Source organism: Bacillus rossius, chromosome 15 (genome assembly GCF_032445375.1).
Source record: "Bacillus rossius redtenbacheri isolate Brsri chromosome 15, Brsri_v3, whole genome shotgun sequence".
Classification (NCBI taxonomy): domain Eukaryota; kingdom Metazoa; phylum Arthropoda; class Insecta; order Phasmatodea; family Bacillidae; genus Bacillus; species Bacillus rossius.
In genome coordinates, this window is record NC_086342.1 from 15146887 (window position 1) to 15162324 (window position 15438).

A 15438-nucleotide genomic window follows, 5' to 3' on the forward strand; every position below is an offset into this window, starting at 1 on the left:
CTCTCTCCGCCCATTTCAGTTTTTACTTTCGTTTGCAGTTACATATGCTGGAAAACTATTTCCGTAATGACAGTTAATGTTTAGGACGGATAATATCTCAGGCGACAAAAAACTCGATCGGTATGTAATTGCCTGTTGTCATAATAAAATGAAGACACGGAACCATAAGCGGATTTATGCAGTGAAAGCTATGTACTTGAAACACTTCATCTTTTTTTTTTTTTTTTGCGGGTTCTGTCATTTCGAGTCACGACTTTTTTCGACACGTCTTGCACGTTGCTCCGAAGAGCCCATTTCAAAACCCATTACGAAACAAGGGCGAAATCACGTTCAAAGGTTAAACATAACTCATCGCGAAAAGGACAGCATGACCCATAGAGACGGCAGGCGGATTCCTGCGTACATATACACTGTAAAAAAAATTACAGTAAATTTACGGAATTTTCAAACGCAATAAAACGAAGGGCTCTTGGTGATTCCAGATGTCGGAGTCTTCGCAGGAACTACAAAGGATGCCAACTTCAGGACAGAAAAAAAATTTTTTTCTGTATTTTTACAAAAGATTCCTTTGAAAAACAGTTGCCCAGAAATTGTTTGTAATGCTATAAGAAAGATATAGTAATTCGGTACAATACACAATGGTTATTTTTGCATATATGAAATACGTGTTTAGAATTAGGCCTAATACAGAGTATTTCTTACAAAAATTGGCGCAATACTTATTATTTTAATTGATGTTTCGTTCAGGCATATTTTTTTTTAAACCATTGAAAATATAATCGAATATTCAACAATTTGACCGTCTTTCATATTTGACAGTTACGAAAAGTAACACCAATGGTCTACATATATTTCTGGTACTCCTGGTATTGTCAACACTGAATGTGCCGTCGTTTCAAATCCACTGTGTTCGTCTGTGCAGTAATTTTTTCTGACTACTTTCTTCCGTGTCTTTCTTTGCTGTCTAGATATTTAACATCAGCTACTGGGTTGTTCTCCATCTGTTTATGTATTCAACTTTGTTGTCCATTAACGAGGTTTTCGATGATAATCAGTTCAACGAGTAATGGAGTATGTCCAAGAAATTATCTCACTGCAAGGATCATTTAAATTCCGCGAAATGTTAAAACTTCAGATTTATTCGTTCGATAATGGGCGCTCTAATTATTTTATCAACGGACTTTCCGTAAGCTGATAACGTTTGAGCGCAAACAGAACTTTTCATAAATTACATTTATGTTTTTTTCCCGTCGTTTGAGAAGCAGCAGGTATTATAAAATCGGTTTTATTTTTTAAATGAGGCTAACGCACCATACATAAAGTAAGCAATACTTAAAGTTTTTAGACATGTTATGTGAACGTGAACATCTCAGCTTTCAATTGAAGGAGCACACTAAATATCGGACTCACACGCCGTGTTTATTATTATAATATTTTTTTGTCATTACGATTATTGAGAGAGAGGCTTTCCCTGTACATATTTTGCGTGTAATGTTTCGTCTCAAAATCTCACAACAGATATTTACTATAATGGCGGTAAAAAAATTCATGCAACTTTTCATAATTACTATCACTAGCGTTGCCCTGTTACAGCTCGAAAACAAAAAAAAATAGTCAATATCTGGTGGAAAAAATTTGTGACCGAGCAAAAATAAAGTGAGAGATAAATATAGATTTATAGAAATAAATTCACAAGGAAAACCCCTTGATTAATAGTAAATAGAAGAAAATCAAATAATCGAGCCTAAAGGGGCCCGCCTTGTCAGGGGTGTATTTGTGTCAGTGAGGCGGGATGATAGGCGCGACGCTCGCTGGTGCTTCTAGCGCGGTGTCTCCTTTGAACTGGCGCGCAGTCTTCTCGTCCTCACAGGACAACTGTGAAACTTGAGCGGTGACCGTAACATTATATGGTCGAGAAATGTTGATAAAGGTATGATGCAAGTCCCTTAAATTCTTTCAAGAATCTCTACTGGTTGATTAACGCCTAAAAGTTACTCTGAAAACATGCGTTTTAGCCATTTTTAACTCTTCTAAAAAATACAGTTCAAAAACTTAATCTGAAATCAAAAGCACTTTCCGGCCCTCGGCGAACTCTTAAGGGGTCCGCCTACCTGGGCACACACACGGTGCGCAGAGCTTCAGGAAAAACAACGCGATTTCAAGACTACTCAAGATATCCGAGTGGGGCCTATTTACGAAAAACATTTAAGAGTTCGCTGAGGGCCAAAAAGTACTTTTAATTTCGGATTAAGTTTTTAAACTGTATTTTTTAAAGCGTTAAGATGGCTAAAAACGCGTGTTTTCAGAGTAATTTTTAGGCATAAAACAATCAGTACAGATTCTTGAAAGCACTTAAGGGGCTTGCATCACACCTTTATCTTCATTTCTCCGCCATATAATGTTACGGTCACCGCTCAAATTTCACAGTCATCCTGTGACGACGAGACGAATGCGCGCCAGTTCAGAGCATTGCACTTAGAGGCTATACTGCGCTGGAAGCACCAGCGAGCGTCGCGCTTATCATCCCGCCTCACTAACACACATACACCCCTGACGAGGTGGGCCCCTTAAATGCTTTTCGTAAGCAGACCCCACTAGGATATCTCGAGAAGTATTGAAATCGCGTTGTTTTTTTTTTTTTTTTTTCCCTGAAGCTCTGCGCACCGTGTGTGTGCCCGGGTGGGCAGGGGGCTTGAACGCGAACACAGTATGGACTGCTTTCATGTCCCCTGGCAAGTGGTTGGATCGGCGCGAGCGAGCATGGCAGTGGACGGAGTGTTGCCGGGGCGACCGACGCGACAGTAAGGCCTGACTGATTAACAGCTGGTTTATCAGTGGTTTCTGCACGCGACATTATGCAACGCCCCGCCTGGAGGTATTGCATGAACCCATCACGTGTGTGTGTGGGGTGAGGGGGGGGGGGGGACCGGCAGAACACGCCACAAAATTCTCTCGCGATAACGCCTTTATCGCCGGCAATTATAATTTAGATAAGTCCTTATCTAAGAGATAAAAAGAGGCCGAGATAGGAAGTTTAAAATGGGCTCTCGTTCTTGATTAAGAGTGCGATTACTTATCTCGTTGATGTGTTTACTTTAATTTTTATGTATAAAAAAACAGTCGAGTCATTAGGTAAGGCAATGACATTACAGTTGAAACAATTTATTGCACATGGCGGCATTGCTGGAATACACAGTATGTAAGATGAACCTCAAGAATTGACAACAAAGACGCAAAGCAAGCCAAAATCAGCCTAGACAGCACAAAGAATCCTGTGCAAGGAATTACACTGTTAAAAATCTTATCCTTAAATTTAAGGAGAACGCTGGTTACATATTATCCAGGGCTCGTCGTAAATGTATAACGTACGGCCATCTTCGTTAAATTACGGGTGCTGTGTTCACTTTTAACATGAATCCACAATAATCATTTTAGTATATACAAGAAAAACATTCAAAAATTTGATAGGACTAATGCAAAAACACTCATTATTCATTCTATGCGTGTTCTTACCCCAAAAACAGAACTCGGAAGTCTTGATGTAAGCTTTTGGACATAAGCCATTGCTAAGCACATGTATGTCTGTAGAAGAAAACTACAAAAAAAAACCAAAATACAAAAACACAAATTAAGCAAAAAAATTGATGTTGTCAACAGGATATAGGATATAGCAATTTTTTGCTTAATTTGTGTTTTTATATTTTTGGTTTTTTGTAGTTTTCTTCTACAGACATACATGTGCTTAGCAATGGCGTATGTCCAAAAGCTTACATCAAGTCATGCACTCCCATTGCACAAATATTTCAAAGATAACTCGGAAGTCGAAATACGGCGTAGTTTTTACGAAGATCCAGTCAGATGAAATTACGAAGAGCTCTTAGTTTATTTGAAGTGACTTCTTCATCGAAAAGTCCGTTAATCTATTGTAATTTCTAAGATTGTAGTCATAAAATATCACAGCACAGACGGACACAGCGGGTTGACGACGAGATGGTTGCAACAACAACTGTAAATACAGACAAACAACAATCTTGGACAACACATCGACAAACAGAACACCAGACTGTGTTCATCTATGCTGAAATATATTTTTATGACTAAATTCATGCCACGGAATTCTCTGTGCCGTCGAGATATTTGACATTTGACTTTAGCTGATTTGGACTTGTTCTCTGTGTGTTTATTGTATTTATGTTTGTTGTCCATTTTGAATTTTTTTCTGTGACATGCACGAAAAACGAGCAATGGCTTGTGTCCATGAAAAAATTTAAATCAATTCTTCCCATTACAAAAATCATTTCAAGGAAGACATTTAATATTTTTTTAACGATGGTTAATTAAAGCGGGATAAAGGCAAATAAAAACTGTACGTAGTGTGATAGTGTTGTAGCTGTGGTTTATTTCGTTAGGAAATTGTAGCAACTTGAAAATCTTTTATAAACATACTAGCTTAATGCCCGGCATGTGTTGCAATGACTCTTTTTTTAAAAAAATTTGTTTGATATAAGTATACATATATATAGCATCTCTATCTCTCTATGTATATAAATCTTTATCTCTCTCTCTATCTATATAGCTCTTAGTATCTCTCATCTGTATACCTATCTATATTTTTATCTATCCCACACGGTGCGCAGAGCTTCAAGAAAAACAACGCGATTTCAAAACTACTCGAGATATCCGAGAGGGGCCTGTTTACGAATTAAATTTTAGAATTCCCTGACGGCCGGAAAGTACTTTAGATTTTGGATTAAATTTTTTAAACTGTGTTTTTGGAAGAGTGAAAATGGTTAAAAGGCGTGTTTTCGGAGTAATTTTTAGACGGTAAAACAACCTGTACAGATTTTTGAAAGCACTTAGGGAATTTACATTGCACCTTTATCTTCATTTCTCCGCCATATAATGTCACGGTCACCGCTAAAATTTCACAGTTTTCTAGTTCAGAGCCATGCGCTTAGAGGCGATATCGCGCTAGAAGCACCAGCGAGCGTCGCGCTTATCATCCCGCCTCACTAACACACATGCTCGCGAGCCCAGCCGGGCGGTACCTTAACCTCGCACGCAGGAGTCAAGAATCCGTCTAATTCAGTGGTTCCCAACCTTTTTCAGCTGGCGACCCACCTTTCCTTATAGGAATACCTCCACGGTCCATCAGTCCATGGTGGCGTAAAAAAACCTTACTTATATTTAGGGGCATGCAGATTTCGCGAAAAGATTTCAAAACTAGATAAAAGTTAAAAAACTGTAGCACCGTCTGTGTTTCGTGATTGGGTGAGTTTCTCTCAGGTACATATCGATTGTAACAACACCAATCACAGTGATTCAGTGCGGAAGTAAACGCGTCCTGAGTGGCTCAGTCAAATAAGGCAACGACTTCTCTCGCAGACGGCCGCCAATCACAAGGAAGAAACCACAGGTGCGGGTATACCTTGTTGCAGTCTAATAAGTGTTCAGATCTTTTCGCGAAAAATGCCTGCCCCTACTTATATTGTATCCCTTCCTTGTGTATGCATAATTTACCATCAAATATTGCATATATATATATGCTTTTTTTTTTAGATACAAATTGATTATTGATAAACAATTTGTAGACATATGCAAAATTCGCGGATTCATTTCGCGATAGGCTAGCATCGAAACAACTATACCTTCGTACCGCTTCTGCTATTGGCCCACATTTTATCCAGGGAACTGTGAGCCAATGGGAAACACTAAACCAAGAAAGTGCCGACTTACGGACAGCCTAGTTGAGACGTCTCACGCGTCAGTAGCCAATGGACAGGTGTCATTTCCGCGAGTATTTAAAGGACTGTGGAGTCTATCCTAGAGGTCAATGAATCCGCGAATTTTGCAGGTCTCTAACAATTTGTGTTCTGATTTGAAAATGGTTGACAAAATAAAAACACTTTGCAGCAAAACAGTTATTTATTTAAGAATAGATATACGTTTGCACACAATACGATTTGTTTCGACTTTTCTTTATCTTTTTCTGGTGGTTTGTTCGATAGTTTCTGATAGTTTTTAAGGATCGAGTAGCGACCCCACCTGTAAACCACTTCCGTGACCCCGCTAGTGGGTCGCGACCCACCGGGTGGGAACCGCTGGACTCTACGTCATACCTTGAGTCCATGGCCGCGCCAGCCGCGGGACAACCAACACGTCTTGTGTTTTCCGCTCACGCACCGCGCGGCGGTACGTGAGACCTTGACATCTCTCCCCCTCCTCCTCCCCCCGCCACACTCTCTCTCCGGTTCCGCCAGCGTTGCCAGATATAACAATAAGTAAATTATGGTACCACCAACATTGAAATTATAGTGTATTACGTTTACTATATTTAGAGACAGGAAAAATTCGCGAATTCATTCCACGATAGGCTAAAATACAAATAGTTATACCTCAGTGCTGCCTTAGCTATTGGCTCACAACTCACCTGGATGACTCTGGGTCTGGGCCAATGAGAAACACCCGACCAAAGCTTTATCGAATCACAGGCTGCTACGTTGGGACGTCTCACAAGACAGCAGCCAATGAGTGGGTGGCATTTTTGACCGAGTGTACGTAGAACTATGGAGTTCATCCTGGAGGTCATTGAACCCGCGAATTTTTCCGGTCCCTAACTATATTACCCGACTACGGCGGAGCCAAAAGGAAGGGTTATGATTTTAGCAGTCTATGAATGAAATCGGTTAAAATCGGGGTTCACAAGGTTAAATCGACTCTTCCTATTGTTGAAGTCTGTTAAAATGTAGACAATGTTACCCGAGCTATAATAACTAATCGATTGACACATTATTCATCAAAATCGGATGAATAGTTTAGGCGCTATGGAGGAACATACGCAAATACAAACATGCATACATGCATAGAATGCTAACATCGTAACCTTTCCTTTTGGCTTCGCCGTAGTCCGGTAAAAATAAGTAAATTATGGTACCACGAACACTGAAATTATAGTATTTCGTTTACTTCATTTTCTTCAAACGTCACATGACATGGACGTGATAAAGGAGCCCGAATAGTCAGGGGTGAATCTCTGTTAGTACAGCAGGATGATAAGGGCGACGCTCGCTGGTGCTTCCAGCGCGGTATCGCCTCTAAGCGCAAGGCTCTGAACTGGCGCGCAGTCTCATCGTACATGATATTTGAGCGGTAACCATAACATTATATGACGGGGCAATTAAGATAAAGATGTAATGCAAGTTCCTTGAGTGCTTTAAAGAAATTTCATCGGGATTTTTATGCCTAGATATTATTCTGAAAACACGCATTTCAGCCATTTTCACTCTGCTACAAATACAGTTTTAAAACGAAGTACGGAAACAAATATATTCATCCGACCTCAGCGTATTAGTAAATGATTTTTGTAAAGAGAACATCACTCGGATACCTTGAGCAGTTTTTAAATTTCGTGTTCTTTACACATCCTTTACGACCCTGAAGAAGAAGTGGTTACCCAACCACGACTAAACCAACAAAGGATATGACCTTGTTATCGACCAATGAGCACTCTAAAAACGCTTGATTATATATTGGTTCAGTCTAGTCTGGAGTGAAATGAATCCGCGGAATATTTGTGATTATATATAGCTAGAGACTGGAAACATTTGCGGAAACATTTCGCGGCGCGTTAAAATTCAATTTTATATTGAGACTTACTTTTGTGATTGGCTAACAGTGTTGGCCCATGAGAAACTATAATCAAAAGAAGTACATATCGAATCACGGGAATTCAAATGAGACATGTCAAATGACCAGCCAATAAAAAGGTGAAATTTGCATGAGCATGCAAAGGAATCTAAAATTTCATTTTACTTTCCGTTTTTATTGTACGATTTTCGGTCTGTGAATATGATTATAATTGGTGATTTTTTACTAACGTGTATTTACATCTCAAATAGCTTGCAAAGTAACAACTAATAATTGTATGTTCGTTGCGGCTACTGAAAAAAAATTTACTAGACTCATGATAATTTCACGGATACAATTCCATGTAGGCTTGGCACCACTTGCCTATACACAATATCATTAGGCCTCTTTTGAGAGACCGTTAGACTGCAATAAGGCATGCCCGAGTTAGCGATTGTTTCCGTCTGAAAGAGCAGCCATTGCCTTACTTGGCCGGGCCATTCAGGATGTGTTTGCTTCCGCAATGGACGGCTGTGATTGGTGCGCTGACGGTGGTCATGCACCTGAAATAAACCTGGCCAACCACGATACACAGACAATGCTACAAAGTTTTTTTAACACACAGTCGGTCTGGAAATATTTTAGCGAAAAGTGCATGGCCCTACACATCAGTCGATATCAAGGTCACACAGTCTCTGTTCTTAGTCGTGATTGGGTGACCACATCTTGTCCTTGTTTATTACTGGCTCAGGGTCGTCAAGACGTGTCAATAACACTGTTAATTCCAATCATCGACGTAAAATAGCTGTACATATGCTACCCAATGAATCCGCGACAGTGTTGCCAACGATAGTACACGAAATTTTGGTACACTTCACCTCTACATTCGGGTACTATCGGGTAAAATAAGTTCTCAGGGTGTAATTCAGGTACATACACAAAATAATAATGAACACAAAATATCATATACCTACACTGTCCTGTTAAATCTCACAATAGCGTGGCAACGTAAAATGTTATAGTTTAAATGTAATATTGGCTCTATTGCTCTAATTTTAAAATGCGTCTTTGGGTGGTTAGGAGGATAATGTAAACGTTTAATACTACAATTTCAGCTACATGTAGAAAACGGTATTTTCAGTGTTAAAGGTTGGTGTACGATTACTGTAAATAATATTACCTGTAATGTAAGTAGGGCGACTTAAATTTGTGACGTGTTGTAACAGTGTAACCGAGACAGGTTTCAGTGAGAGATATCCCTGATCGGTTGTCGCCGGATACTCGACACTAGCTGCAACTTGTACCTGTGGTTCTCCAGAGATCCTTGGGAACATGTGCGGAGATTACTCCTTCCCCGAAATTAAGGAGAACTTCACCGAGGGTTTTATGTCAAAACTATGTCTTACGGAAAACTTTCTGTTTATTCTAAAGTTCCTTTCTTATTACACAACATACAAGTACCCTAACCAGAGATGAGTTATTGCGGTTAAAACCCGCGCAGAAAACTTTCGGACTACACAGGACCCCCTGGAAATTTCCTCGGGCCCACCTTCTTGAAAATCATATTGATTTTCGCCCCTATGTAGCGTAGCCAAGGCTGCTATATATTTTTAAAAAATGGGTGCGTGTACTTATGTACGCGCGTGAGAAGTTATCCTTCTTTTGCATCATTAAAAAATAGTTTTTAATTGCATTCAAATAATTAATTACAATAAAATAATAAAAGGGCTGGAAAAATATAGTCAACACAGTCAATAAAGTTCAGTTTAAATTTTAAAAATTGAATAAATAAAATTTAAAGAATAATAAATCTATATGACATAATTTTTTACTAAATATTATAAGATTCTTAATTTGAGCAGGGCAAATACTGTTTTCCACTATTATTGGTTTTCCATTCCAAGTGAATATTGTTAAAAATATTATTTGACTATTAATTTTTTTTCTTCTTTTTCTTAAATTCTGGTACATATGCGTACCCGAACGGATCTTCTCGGGTATTCGGTACAGTCACGGTGATTTGGGTACGTCTGGGAACACTGTCCGCGCAGTAATCGTGCCTCTACAAGCTTGTGTAAGTAAGACCCTGAGGTGCGGAAGGCAGATAGATACGGCGCGCGCACCGTAATTCCGGCACGCGTGACGCGCCCATGGGTGGGCGGGGCCTCGGAACGACCCTGCCATAACCTCTACCGACAGCCACGTGGCGCGCCGCAGGCGACAGCGCCAGAGTCAACAACGAGCGGCGGGACGGGCGAAGCGGCGTTGCCACGTCTTCTCCGGCTCGCACGCCGAGTTACGTGTTTCTGCCCATAGAGTAAGTAAAGGGAGAGGCGCCACTCCCATAGTAATGATCGTTTGCTTAAATTTGTAAACAAAACCATTGCGATCATACCATTTCTTTGCAACTTGACAACGAAAAACATTACAGCCAGATACAACCTGAGAAAGGTTTAGCGTGTGATAGTTGGCACTGTTGGCACCTTTGTAGTCGTCATATTTTATATTTTTTCGATAAAGGCTACTGATATTGTAAAATTGCTTTATGTTAGTCCTTATAATGGGACGTTAAACTATTTCCGCAACAGAAAAAAAAATATATTGATTGAAGGTAAATTCGAACTCTCAATCGTCACTTTCGAGCCATGACGCCTTTACCCACAAGACCACCATTCTATCTTATAATTATTTCAACAAGTGTATGTATTTATAAAATATTTTTCTGCACTAGTAAAGTCCAAATTAATTATACAGCCAGATTGAAACTAATGATCGTTTAGTAATAAATTTTATTTCTGTTTATTATATTTATTTTCCATTCCATTTTTTTTTTTTTTTTTTTTTTTTTTTAAATTTTCAACTTCAAAAACTACAGTAGCAGCCCTATTCTCCGTTCACTCTTACCTGAGTTTTGGAATAAACAAAGCCTCTTGTAAACAAACATTTTCATTGGCTGCCGGCCTCCGCGCACATTATTCGTGCGCAATAAATAGTCCCTTGGTTACGTACCATTTGTAAGTATTTTTACACTGTCTTTTTTATAACAATTGTTGATATATAGCATTATAGCGATTCATCATTAATTTCCAATACAGTTTAAAGTGTCAGCAAGTATGTACTTACAATTATGTTAGCAGACGCCGTGTGTACGGTGGCATAGACAAAAGGTACTGTACAGTGTACAGTTGATGCCCGGCGCAACAGTTGCTTTTCGGATTCGCGCGCGCACGGTTTGTTATGGCTGACGTCGGACCGAGTTTTGTAAAACACAGAACGGGAAAGCCTTTGAAAAGTGCACAGAAAACTATTGTGTTGAATGTTTTTAAAACATTTTCAGACAAATATCCAGATTGTCGTGTGAACGATATCGCGAGTTTAACTGCGGAATTTAGGCGTGTTTCGAAGAGCAGTGTTTTTCTTGCAAGGAAATAATTACAGGACACCGGGACATTAACATCTTCCGGGAAGAAAAGGAAACTTGAGTATCCTGTTATAAAAACTTGTGATGATTTTGTGAAGACGGTTATTAGGCGTTAAGTTTTTTTCTTCGCAAATGAACCACCTACGCTGAACAAAGTGCTACGGTGCTTCCTGTTATATTACATCTCCGTTATTTTATTAGCACCGACTGTACTGAAGTGTGTGTGTTGCAACTAGTGCTTGGCGCGCCAGATGAATTCAGCCTATCACTTGCTGACGCGGCGCAGTGATACGGCGGTGTTTGTTTATTTCAGAACTCAGCTAAGAGTGAACGGAGAATAGCAGGTAATATGGAGAACGACAGGCTAACGTGCTCTAATTTTCGTTTTCGGCAATATGCCACGCAGCATCTAGTTTTCAGTGACATTTAAAAAATATATACTTTTACTTTCAAATCCCATTATTACCACGAGACAATACAAAGATGGCCGTATGTAATTATAATAACTGGATATGTAATAAACTAAAGAGATCAAAACTTGTAATTTTTTTTTTCCGATGTTGGTGAAACATGGTATGATCTCATTTTTAAGGATTCAGTTTGTCCTATCTACTGTCACCCCCCTGTTTCTGCCTTTGAATATATATACTGTATAGAAGTCGCCAGCCCAGGTTAAAATTTCTAATACGGTTTTGAGGTAGTTGGTTAATTCACCGCTGCAATCGCCACCATCTCTAGGGCATCGACTTGTGGTGGTCCCTAGCGGACAAGTGTCGAACCCTTCAAACACCCCTTCCCCCTCCCGTTGAACGACCTTGAGCTGCAGTGAATGATAGGTGGCGGGTGCGGGGAATGACAGCGGGGGACAGAGTAAATAACAACTAAGACGATACAGGGCGTTACGGCAGCGCACTGCAGCGGTGAAGTTCCCAAGCTGCTCATCATACGCTTCTCAAAAACGTAGAGTAAATCTTATCCACTCGCGACTTCTATACAGTATATATATTCAAAGTTTCTGCACAGAAAAAAAAATTGTCGTACTTTCACAAAAGATTCCATTGACAACCAGTTGGCCAGAAATCATTCGTAATACAACAAGAAATATACTGTAACTTTGTACGATGCATGGCTATCGTTATTTTTACATACATGAAATACGTTTTTTGACGTGACAACGTCTAATAAATCGATGAACGCCGGCTGCACGCACGAAAAAGTGTCCCGAAACGCACATTGTCCCACTACGGATGTCTCCTGTTATGCTCATTATACGCATGCGTGACATATCTCTTCCACTCGATTGGAACAACCATCGATTTTACTTTTCAATTATATTTTCGTCGTTTGAATTATTAATATTATGTAATTTAACGATCGTCCACCGATTTTCAGCACTATCGGTACGGTTATTTAAAAGTAATGTTGAGTATTCAAATACGTTTTTAACGAACAATGGTGTTTTACAGTTACACATAATCATTCAAATAACATCCGGGATCTTTTGCACAATGTTTTTAAAAAATATTGTAACACATTATAAATAAGTTTGGTGTATTTGGGATGCGTATTTGTTATAAAATCGTGTTATAAAAACGAAATAATATTATTCCCCTACCGTGAACAAAATTTTTAAATAAATATATATATATATATATATATAATTATATATATATATATAACATCTGAAACTATTATTTCTAAAATGGCCTCGTAGCCATGCGGTTAGCATCGCTGACTATCGGGCCGCGGGCTCCACGTGGCGGTGTGCGGCTCAGGTTGAACCCCGCCATGCTGCAGGGATAGGCGGGTCGCGGCGGTAGGGACCCGCCTGCGCCTGAAGCCACCCGACTTGCTGGCATCTAGAAAGGGAGTGTTTGGGCAGAGGGCATCACAACAGGGTTTGAGCTTATTGTTGTGCACCGCACCACGGGCCATATTCGTAAGAAAATGATGTTCTTTCAAGAACGTATTAATTTTAATTATTTTTGTAAATCAGTATTGTTAAAAAGTGTTATATGGTTATCGTTTTAGCTGTGTAACTAAATATTTTTTGTTGGTATAATACTTTTTACGCTTTAGTTTGACAGGGTAATTATGTCACAAATTATTATTTGATTAACTAAATCACACACCGTATTATAATTTATGAACCCACGAGCATGTAAATAAGTTAAGTCCAACTGAGAATATGCTAGTTAGTAAAAAGTTCAAACAAATCCCGTGCGTAAAATATAAATTATTTTTATTTTCACTTGATGGAAATATAGTAAATAATTACTGTGAGGAAGGTCCGTACCGTTTAGTTTTCGTGTCGCGGAGTGGCGGACATGTTACTCATTGTTCATTCATTCGACGGTAGAACATTATCTATCAATGTCTATGAATGTATTGCCGTGTGTCTATGTAGCCTTTTGGCAAATATATATTGCACTTTAACTCAATGATAAAGTGATATTTGTAAAACTACAAAATCAGTCTAGAAAAATGCTCGATCACATATAATCTATACATAATATTAAATTAAATCAAAAACTAATATATTATAATAAATACTGGCTTTGATATTTACTAAAAAAAATTTATTATGGTTTTGAGTATTTCAGCAGTGAGTAATATTTATTGTTAATTAATCAATATTGATACAGTGATACAATTGTTTTCGTGTAAATGTACAATTTGGCAAGTGCATGTAATTGCACGCGGATATTTCTGTTCCAGCGTGACGTGGCAACGCCGCGGGAGTGAAGATAGAAGATGTCGAAGGGGAGGGGAAGGGGAGAGACGCTATCCAGTGTTTAGACACTAGCGCCCGGGGCGGCGTTTCCCAGAATTCCTTAGCGCCCGGCTTTCACACGCTGCTGTTTACCGAGCGGCGCGGCGGGAACACATCCGGACGCATCCACGCGGGAACCGATGTTACAAGAGCCGGGCGACGGATGCACAGCGACCCAGCGAAGCTTGCATGAAGGCCTTTTGTCACACCGTCAAATATCTGACCACAGAGTTGGAGGGGAAGTATTGAACGGAAAATTTTCTCCGTTAAATATATTTGGACAGATAACCTCAAATATGTTTTAAATCATGTCACACTGTCAAAGTTTATATTTTCTCTGGGCTATCTTAAAACTTTCAATTTTCTTCTTCTTTAATTTGAAATTAAATAATGCATCACAGCATTGGACGGATTTTTTTTTCAAAAAAACTTGTTATTATGTTTGTATATTTTTAAGTTTTTGAACATAAATAAATTTTTAAAGTTATGAAACATAATTTCATTTTTACGCATACGACATTCATATTAACATTATTTTAGTTATTTAACTTTTTTAACCTATTTAATTGGCCATGTGCTTTCCGCAATTTTAAAGAATCGTTGAGACGGAAACCGATATCATTCCCGTATCTCGCTAGGCGCGAAATTTGATTGGCCGTTCGCGTCCAACATCCAACTTATTTCAGAACCTGTCCTATATGCATGGCTGCGCTAGTGACGTTTTAGGTGACGTCATAATCCTCCATCTTTATTGGACACAATAAATATGTAGAAGGTGCTGGAAGCGAAAATTTGACAGTGAGGAGCGCTTAGCAGGTTGCAACCGTTTACCTACCCTCAGGTGTCGAACGAAGTTCCATTCATTTATTTTCCTCCTGCATTGATATTGAATTTGCCGTCAGTACAAAAGTGGGTTCGAGCCCCGATCGAAAACCTCGCCTATTTATCCGCCTCACATTTCGTTGTCACCTAATATACTTTACTTACATCCTCTAACAAGAAGAGATTTCTACACACTTAGAGGCAGTGAAGCGCAATCCACAGCTTGGAGCCAGAATCACGGGAAAAGTATCGAAACGTTTTAGTACCAGGCAGTTTTCTGTCGATACCGATACTTTTTCAACAATACTTTTTACCCATATGTGTCCTATTTTGCAGGTATTGAATCGAATGATCTATATCTGGTGACACGAAACAATTAGATAAAATATTCTGTTTGAGAGATTGTTTAGAAGAAGAGTAGAAAGTTTAAAGACATGGTGTTCTTTCCTTACAAGTGTTTTAGGTTACAGTTTCACTGATAATCTGTTTCGTCATCTCATGTCGTGTTTCGATAGGGGAGTTAGTCATAGCATGAATCGCTGCCGTGTGTTGAAACCACGCATTATAAGGTGGATAACCACGCATGATAAGATGGATAGACCTCGGCCTGAGACGCACTCAGAATATTTCCTAATTCAGTCATCCCACAACCAGTACACTTATTTTAAGTTTGGTTAGGAAAAAATTTGAAAGATTCCATGCTGTTCAGTATAAGGTGACACTTTTTAGACAATTGTTGCACGAAACATTCGGACGTTGAAAACTGAATTTTGTGGCATACCAATCCAAACAAACA

General features: G+C 39.1%; 1 protein-coding gene and 1 long non-coding RNA gene across 2 annotated transcripts in view; one reads left to right on the forward strand and one right to left on the reverse strand.

Annotated features, from left to right (window-relative positions):
* LOC134539640 (uncharacterized) overlaps positions 1 to 15438 on the reverse strand; it is a 560732-nt gene that overhangs the window by 121230 nt on the left and 424064 nt on the right. The window lies entirely within an intron of this gene.
* Positions 9825 to 14307, forward strand: LOC134539394 (uncharacterized). Its single transcript, XR_010076306.1, has 2 exons — positions 9825 to 9943; positions 13766 to 14307. It is a non-coding gene; the product is annotated as an uncharacterized LOC134539394 (long non-coding RNA).